This window comes from Protomyctophum bolini (genome assembly GCF_963924005.1).
Source record: "Protomyctophum bolini genome assembly, chromosome: 3".
Lineage (NCBI taxonomy): Eukaryota > Metazoa > Chordata > Actinopteri > Myctophiformes > Myctophidae > Protomyctophum > Protomyctophum bolini.
Genome location: NC_137864.1, coordinates 8,578,989 through 8,588,988, shown reverse-complemented (window position 1 = coordinate 8,588,988; position 10,000 = coordinate 8,578,989). Strand labels below are relative to the sequence as shown.

Genomic DNA, 10,000 nt, shown 5'->3' with positions numbered 1-10,000 from the left:
GTGGGGTGCATACTGTATGTATGCGTGAGTGACAGTACATTAATATCTCATCCATTCCCAGCAAAGTGAGGACAGAGGTGCTAAAACCATCCATTTAGGAGCTGTGCAGCTTTCAAAAGCTGTTATAATGACACGTAACAAGTTATGGCACCTCATTCTCTATGCCTCGCCATGCCACACACACACACACACACACACACACACACACACACAGAGACACACACACAACATGCGAGTGAGTCAGCAAAAAAAGTATACAGTATTTCAGCCATGCAGGAATAGAAACAGAAATCCTCAAATTTCATACTGAACGAAAGAATGTCTGCATTGCAAGCACACGCAAACACATGTGTGTGTGTGTGTGTGTGTGTGTGTGTGTGTGTGTGTGTGGCGTAGGCACACACACACACACACACACACACACACACACACACACACACTCACACTCATGCATGCACGCCTGTCGGGGATCACATTGCGGTAACCCCCGCAGCCCTGTAAATGCCGTGCATCGGGTGAGTTTGCCAAGAAAGAAGAGGCGAACAGATGGAAGAGGGAAGAGAGGGAGATGGAGGGAGGAAGAGGAGGAGAGGAAGAGGAGGAAGGAGAGAGAGAGAGGAAGGAGGAGAGAGAGAGAGAGGAGGAGAGAGAGAGAGGAGGAGAGAGGTTAGGGAGCAACAGGTACAGGGCGGAGGGAGAGGCGACAAGGGAGACACAGAGAGAGAGACCAGGGGTTACATTTTGAGAGCAATTTTGTTTAGTTTTGTCATAGTCTTGTGAATACAATTACATTTAGTTTTATTAATGTTTTAGTCATCTGAACTGTTTAGTTTCAGTCAACTGATTATTGACTAAAACCAAACGATTATGTTGACAGGCCTTAATGGCGCCGCAATGCCTGACTTTACACTTGCTTGCACGCTGAAAATAGCCGACCTACACGCTCACAACGCGTCGCAGCGCCACACGTTGAGAGCTTGTAGATCGGCTCTTTTTCAGAGCGCAACCAAACACATAGAATGACTCGTCTTATAGTTCTACATCGATCTCTTCTCCATTTAGCATTATTTAGTCTTAGTTTCAGTCGTCTGTTTCGTTTTCATTTAGTTTCCGTCAGTGAAAGAAAAAAAGGCAAGTCGACAACACGAACACCGGAGGAGACAGCTGTCGGCGTCTGGCTCCTCGGAGGATGACATGCGGAGGATAAGGGAGGGGGAGGGAGGGGCCGATGATGATGAGGTCATGGCGTCAGAGACAGCTAATGAAGACGGTGGTGTCAAAGGCAGGGTTAGGAGCTCTTTAGGGGCTGCGCTGTCAGGGAGTTGGGACGGGTCCATCTGCTGTATATGTACGGCCTTCTGGGATGGATCACCTTTCTGTCCAGACTGTCCCTCGGCCCCACGCTACTCATCCATCCATCATAGGGGAGATCGGGGGTGGTTGTGGGGGTTATGAGTATAGGGGAAAACAATACCTTGTTTGTTCCACAGCTCTCACACACACACACACACACACACACACACACACACACACACACACACACACACACACACACACACACACACACACACACACGCACACACACCTATACAAACCTATATATAAACCAACCTGAATGATTGTTCATGGCTGCGACTGATGATTATCGTCATAATCATTTAATCTGCCGATTATTTCTAAGCATTATGTTCATCAAGCAGTATACAGGGACATCTGATGTACTCCACAGTTTTGAGTTTAACAGCCAGTCAGCCAATGAACACACATTGCGACACATTGCATTGATCTATACGTATAGCATGAATGATTATTTTGTGACATTGCTGCTGCATTGTACTAAACTTATTTTCTGTACCATTTTGAAAAATAAAAAAAATATTCTGTACGGGAACTAACTAGTTTAACTAAGCATTATGTTATACTTTAGCTATTGAAAAATAGCAGATCTGGCGCGTTACGAGCTTGTAGGTCTGCTATTTTTGAAATATCGTGAAAATGAGGCACACATCTTTGAATATATATTCTTTCAGAAGACTTTTTTTTAGTTTTTTTCGACGTCACGCCTAAATGGGTTGAATCTAGCCATCTAAAAGCTTCCGGCAGCGTCTGTCATCCCAGGTGTTGTCCGTGTCGTGCTGACAGCAGCAGTCCTCCCAGCAGGTACTGTATATAGTGTCAGCGTCAGTTGTCATCAAGCTAATACTTTTGCGGTATAGAAAGACATCTCTGGCCCTGCATGGTTGCTCTTCGGAGTCAATTTAGTTTAGAGAACATTAGAAAATGTGAAATCCAACATTTTGGAGTACGTTTTCTTTTTTTTTAGATTTCGACATATCTGTGTATATGCCAACTACAAAACAGACCGTTATACTGATGGTAATTTGGTATGCCGCAAGAAAATGTTTAACCCATTTAGGACGGGAACGTAAAAAAGAAACAAAAAAACTAATATATATTATTCAAAGAATATATATTCAAAGATTTCTGACGCATTTTTACGATTTTTCAAAAATAGCAGGCGTAGAAGCTCATAGCGTGCCACCGAGTGGCACGCTACGAGCTTGTAGATCTGCTATTTTTCAATAGCTAAAGTATACCACCCTTGCTCACCCATAGTGATGAAACACTCCCCCCATGCATGCATAACTCACACAGCAATAATAGCCGTTATGAATTATCCATCATTATATGTTTACAGGTAAGCCATGCCATTATTATATACTCTACATACAGGCCTGATTTACATTAGATCCTCAGGTCTGGCCCTCTTGGAAGTTCGCTCAACTCGCCTATAATAATAATAATAATATTAGCTAACTCAGTGTCAACGTTCAAATCACATTTTAAAACATATTTGTACACTATAGCCTTTCCTTAGATTCATCATGTTGCTCATTTTTTCATGTCCATGTATGTACTGTATACTGTATATATGCTTCGGTTCTATTATTGTCTTATACACAACGTCTATTTTTATGCATTCTCATTTGATTGTTGTTGGTTATCCTTTGACACTGTAAAGCACTTTGTAGACATTGTTTTCGAAAAGCGCCTTATAAATAAAGTGTATTATTATTATTATTATTTAGACGATCTATAACACATGGTACAGAAAGAAAAATGGGTTACAAAAAAAATATGGCCAATTTCTAAAGTTCCAGCATCCGCTGCAGCATACTAGGCTACTGCTTGGCTACATGGTTATGGTTTAGCTATTGGAAAATAGCAGATCTACAAGCTCATGCTATGAGATTCTTAGAATCTGACCTCAGGTCAAAATGGGTTCAAGTACAGTGCAGCACACACAGGGCGACAGAGGCCGTTTTAGACAACAGACTGAACAACATTATTGCCTTGTTCAAAATAAATGTCCTCTCTACAATAGCCTTTGACCTCACCTTTGTTCAGCACACAGCCTCTTATCAGGTTGTGTCGAGACACGGTGGTCTCCCGGCGTGCTCTTTTCAAAACACAGACTATTCACAGTAAGTCGACAGTTTACTCGCTCTCATTTCATATCTCCCCCGGAATTCTTTAACAATTATTCAAAACCCTGACATGAAACAATAAAGGGGAGGGAGATCGAGAAACGAAAGCACGTCATTTCTCCAAACCACTGATATTTATAGTTAGGATGCTCTGTTATTCTAGTATACATGGATACCTGGGGAAGCCGGTGTTTTCACCACACTACCGCAACGTCCTCAGAATACCAGTCAAGATACTGGTCACGACCAGTCTACAAGGCCTTCAATATAACCTCTCTGACCTTCTCTCCCTGCATGCCCGCTCCCATTCCCCTCAGGCCTGGTCATACCAAACTCCTGCTGGTCCATGGGACAAAGAACCAGGACCCGGGGTGACAGGGCCTTCATTCTCAGTCGCTGCCCCCTCCCTCTGCAACTCACTCACAATACTGAACTCACACATCCAAAATACCCCCCCCCCCCCCCATTTTAGTGGATGAGACCGAACATCTTAAAACGTGAATAACTCTTTGATCTAAACAATCCGTCCAATTCTATAATCAGAGATTTTGACGGGCCATCGCGGTCCTGTCGCTAGTCGCGTTAGAACTAATCATTATACCTCCTCATTGTTGTCGATCGCCTCGGGGGTGTTTTGGCTACATCTAGCTACACTTCAAGCTACTTCCAAAATGGCGCGGAGCCACCTTGAAATGGCTCCTGAAGAAACAAATGGTTACAAATACCCCCGGGCGTTCGGGGTGTGAATATGCATGTACTTGTGTATATGTACGGTATGCGTTTGCAGAAGGATTTGCGGGCGTTTGTGTCTTCTTGTCCATATGCGTGTACCCGCCTTGTCTCCTTGTTGTTGCTGCTCCCTGTTAACTCCTGACAAATTAAATTCCCTTCAGGAAGAGCTGAAGCCCAGCAGCCCAGAGAGACGGCCGTGTACAGTACAGTACAGTACACGGCAGATGATTTACTGTGTAGAGGAGGTGTGTGTGTACATGAGTATATGTGAGCGAGTGAGCGAGCGTGTGCGTGCGACGTGCGTGCATTTATGTTGGTGTGATGGTTGCATCGTGTCTGTTGTTTCTTCTCAATGGGAAGAGATACGCCAGAGATCATAAACACAGAGAGAGAGAGAGAGAGAGAGAGAGAGAGAGAGAGAGACACAGAAACAGACTGGCAAAGAACATATAGTGGCACAGTGCATGGAGTCAGAGGGTGAATGGGGTATATACTGTATATATGGAGAAGGCCAGGCCTGTGAAAACGAGCAAAGGATATTCACAGTATAAAACAACACTGCATAACGGTAGCGTTGATGGTGTGTGTGTGTGTGTGTGTGTGTGTGTGTGTGTGTGCGTGCGTGCGTGCGTGCAAGTGCAAGTGCGTGTGTGTGTGTGTGTGTGTGCGTGCGTGTAGTGGTATATTAAAGCAAGGGAGCACAAAGGGAAGACAAACCAAAAAGTCACAGTGAGAAACCCATAACATGAATGCAATGCATAGAGTACAGATGTACTGTGCATAGAGTACTGTACTGTACTGTACTGTACTGTACTGTACTGTACTGTACATAGAGTACAGATGTACTGTGAATCAATATGGTTCACTGGATCATCACAGTATAGGCTATATACAACACCTGTCCTACGCGACATCCAACCATTCAGTGTGAGTCTGAGCGTAAAAACACCATTGGATATATTCACTCCTTTGTCTTGAGGGACATAGACTGGCTGGGTGGGTGCAGATGGTGGGCTACAAAGGACTCAAGGAGGGGCCACACAGCCCCTGTGCGACAAGAAACAGAGACTCCATAGTACCTTTTAATCACATAGGAAGGTTTTTACTGCTTATTATCACTGCTTATTTACTAAAGAATGTCCCACAGCAGAGTGCAGTGAGATCTTCTGCACTCAATTTACACCTTTGGCCAGAGAACAAAGACAAGACACCCCCGCAGACGCATTAATTTGACTCGTGACAAAGCATGGCAAGTTGTGATTAGGCTTGTTCCAATTACGTTGATTGTCTTCTTTTCCAAAGATGATATTATAACGATTTTAACTACTTCATTAAATCATTAGATTTACACACACACGATGCACACACACACACACAGACACGCATTTGGATGTGTGTGTGTGTGTGTGTGTGTGTGTGTGTGTGTGTGTGTGTGTGTGTGTGTGTGTGTGTGTGAGGGAAACGGCATCCTGTCTTGTCCACCCACAGAGCCCCGTTAATCAGCCTGTCTTACAGAGACGTATACAGAACAGCTTGACGTCTCCTTTCTATGGACCTGTCACCCTCCGTTCTCCATATGCCAGCTCACCAGCACACTGCTCTGCAGCTCCATCTATGCAAATACTTCATGTTATGAACACTGGGAAGTGCTCACATTTTTTTACTTAAAAGAGACACTTTATGTGTGTAATATGTGGTTTTAGCAGTGAGTCATACTTTAAATGCCTTAGTATGAGGTATAAAGCAGGTACAAACAGCCTTGTGTTCATGAAACAGAAAGATTGGGTATTGGGTAAGACTGACGTTATGTATGTTTCAGGACCTTTCACTGCTTCGTCTCATCCATTACTCAATGGCTCTGGTCTCAGACCCCGCGGTGGATATTTTTACATTCCGTTTTCCTTTTTTTTTGTTGGAATGTTGCCACTACTGTTGGAGCAGCCATAAACTACACAGGTTCATCTCGATGTTCTGGGCATCTTTGTAATGTTAGTCTTTGTAAAAAGCAGGTAAAAGAGTAACGTTTGAGGCAGACTAAACATCAGTCACTCTACCGTTCACTGTAGTAGAAGAGGTGCGTCTGGTGAGGGTTTAAACCCCGCAGCTATGTCGAGTCCGCCTACAGGAAATACGTACGCTGCGACCATGAGACCCGTTTTTGAATTCGTCTATATATGTCTTACTGTTACATGTAGTCCAGGAAGTAAGTGAGCCCAGTGTCCATAACATCAGAGACCCTGGGCTGACTGTTAAATCTAACATATCTAAAACCACATATTACACACATAAAGACCCCCAGGAAAGTGTTCTAGATCTTCAAAACGTCATTAACATTTTTCTGCAAAAAGGGGTGAAGTGTCCCTTTAAGTAAAAGTACCACTGCAGTATAGAAGTTCTCTGTTAAAAGCAAAAGTCCGGAATTAAAAATGTACTTGAGTAAAAGTACAAAAGTATTGGCATCAAAATGTACTTAAAGTACCAAAAGTAAAAGTACTCACTATTTCAAGTTATCAAATCTTTTGAAAATAGCCGATCTACAAGCTCACAACGCATTGTGAGCTTGTAGATCGGCTGCAAGTGGCTAATGTATGTTTTGTAATAATAATCAATTTGTCTCCGCTGACGTAGCGGAGTAGAAGTAAAAGTATTGGACATTGGAAATACTCAAGTACAGTAGAGAGTAAATGTTTCCACTTTCCACCACTGAAAATAGTTTTGTGTTATGAATACGATGTGGATTGTGACATTAAAGAGAAGATAAGAATGTTAAACTGAACCGATGCTGTGGAATGTCGCTCCCAAGCGCAGCTCATTGATTTCTTTTAAAAGGGAGCCATTGTTTGAACAGAGGCATTGATATAAAGTCTTGTTTCACCTGTGTGTAAAACGCATGCTATTCCCCCAAGTACGAGACTGCTTCACATTATTCTCTGATTGCCTAAAGCCTGCACTACCTCGGTTCACACTAAATATTTTTTCAACAAGCTCGGGCTGAAACTTGCAAGAGAATTATCCCATTCTGACCTGAGATCAGATTCTAGAAATGTCTTCTACATCCTGACAGTTTTCTGAAAAAGCCATGTTTCTATGTCAGGCGTTCTTCGATTTTTCAAAAATAGCAGAACTACAAGCTCGTGGCGTGCTATGAGCTTGTAGATCTGCTATTTTTCAATAGCTAAAGCATAACATAATGCTAACACCAAAAGGCGTCCCCGCACCAAATTGGGTTATAAATCTAGACGGTCCGCGTCCAAGGAATAGGAATAGGTGATGAGCCCAGATCGACTTCTGTTGCCACAGCAACGGTGTTGCCCTCCGCACAATGGGATATAGAACAGCAGACAGGCCCCATCCCTCCCGGGTATTCAGCACGGTAGATCTTTATATCTGTGTGTTGAGAGTGCCGAGCAGCCAAGGCCATAAATGAGTGGAGAACAGACCAGTCCAGGGCAACCGGCTTCAATGAGGCTTTATTTATTCCATTTTTTCCTCAGTCACTTTGACAGTCATATTCAATGAAACCTGTCACCACTCGGGTTAGACACAACTGACTGCCTTTTATTCAGTATTTAATTCCGAAGTCATTTTGTAGTCCGGGTCCAAGTGGCACCAGCTCCCGTCCGCATCTCATTGTAAATAGAATATCTAAACGCGTGAATCTTTTTACAATGACGTTATTTTTCAGAAAGGAAGCCATTGAGGGTTAAAATGGGTCTTAATAATGGGTCTCGAGTAGAATTATTAATGTTTTGTACAAGTGTCCATGACAACAAAAATATATGATGTGGAGACAATAAAGACTATTATTATCATTATTATTGGAGGTATTATTTGCTTGGTAAAATATGAGACTTTCGTGGTTGTTTTCGTCTCAGATTTAGTCCGATGGAGCGTCACAGTATAACTCTTTGGGGACACAAAAGCGACACAAAAGTAGGACCCGGAAGTATCTCTGGAGGGGGCGCTCACGTCACAGCTAAAATACTGAATAGGGTGGGTACCCATTACCTGGTTATAGCCCACACCATTCCCCAGGTAACAATAACAATATCCCCCACTCCTAGAATCACACCATGCCATTTTACATAAACCTTCAATACCTATTCACAGTTAGCATTTAGCATAGAAATATATACACAACACCATCCGCCGTTACACTGTGTATGACAAACTTACAAGTTCTAATCTATATCACAAAACGACTATTCAGTCCTTATGACTTTCATCGGGGACAAACATACCATCATCTCTACAGCCACTAACTGAGATACAGTCACTGTGTCTAACTGTAAAATATGAGTCTGGTGGGGCGCAGACACATGTTGCATTGTCCTATGCTCAGGCTGTGGTGCAGTAATACTGTACATCGCTTCTGTGAACGGAACAGCTTTATGGAATGGAAAAGGTCAGCTGAATGGAGTGTGTAATGTACTAACTACAGTACGTATAGTCTGCTGTTTCGGTTCGCTGCGCTAAGGAGAAAGACAAAGCCTTCCATAAGTGTATAACGCTGTGGTGATTTATTGCTGAAACGCTACTTTGTGACAAGGAAAAAAAGGAGAAAAATCTCACAGTCTGGAGGACTAACGTGAGTTGAGACAGCTGTTCTGGGATGGGAAAGCCGTTCACACATCCACTGTCCACACTCACTGTCCACACCCACTGTCCACATCCACTGTCCACACCCACTGTCCACATCCACTGTCCACACCCACTGTCCACACCATAGGTCCACACCCACTGTCTGTGATGTGTTGTAATCTCGGCACCACTGAAAAAGAGGTCTGACATCTGCATAGACTCCATATTTGGGCATGCCTGACAAAGAACTCCTTATATGGACATTAAAAGGGACACGGGATATAATACCTGGGTGGGGCGTTCATTTCCAACTTGCCTCGTTCCAAGTAGGCCTGCAGTGCCCAACGGGCACCGCTGTAGAGGCCCCTGCATGGGCACCGCTCTAGTACCGTAAATGCACGGTAATTTGACGACAATTACACATCCTATAATAGGCCTGTGCACACAAAAACACAGCGGGGGGCACCCATGTTCAATCTTTAGTCAAGTCAAGTCATCTATTTATATAGCACATTTTACCCTACTGAAGAAAAGGGAATTCAAGAAAAGGTTAGGGTAATTGTTACACTCGTAAATAATAGTTAACCTGTCAAAATGGCTATGTATAGTTCCTCTGATGTGCTGTATTTCTCTTTGCATAATACGGTGTTTTGACTCGTGTGCTAATGTTCTCATGGTCGAACTAAAATATTAGCGTGTGCGCCGAGATTGTCATCATCGGCACAACCATCCTGTTCCTATAACACAAAAGCCACCCATGTGTTAAATCTCCTGCCATTTCACCCAGACAAGCACACTTTGAGTCACGGTTCCCTTCCAAAGGGTTTCTTCGGTGGATTACATTTTAATCAGGGCCGTATAGCCCTGCCAATACTACTTCTGGCAACCCCTTTCCCCCCCCTGCTGGAAAGTGTAATCAAATGGAGTTAAAGTGGAGTTTGGAGCAGAAAAGGTAATGGTAAATGGTAATTGAAAACTACTGTTTAAAGTCCTCATTTGGCATTGTCGTGTAGTTTCATTGTCGTGTACTTGTCGTGTAGTTTCATTGTTGTGTAGTTTCATTGTTGTGTAGTTTCATTGTCGTGTAGTTTCATTGTCGTGTAGTTTCATTGTTGTGTAGTTTCATTGTCGTGTAGTTTCATGTTGTGTAGTTTCGTTGTCGTGTAGTTTCATTGTTGTGTAGTTTCATTGTTGTGTAG

General features: G+C 43.1%; 1 protein-coding gene across 1 annotated transcript in view; it reads right to left on the bottom strand.

The window, feature by feature from the left end:
- The window catches only part of LOC308312064 (protein sidekick-1-like), a 313,497-nt gene that overhangs the window by 239,578 nt on the left and 63,919 nt on the right, over nucleotides 1-10,000 (bottom strand). The gene's annotated exons all lie outside the window — the stretch shown is intronic.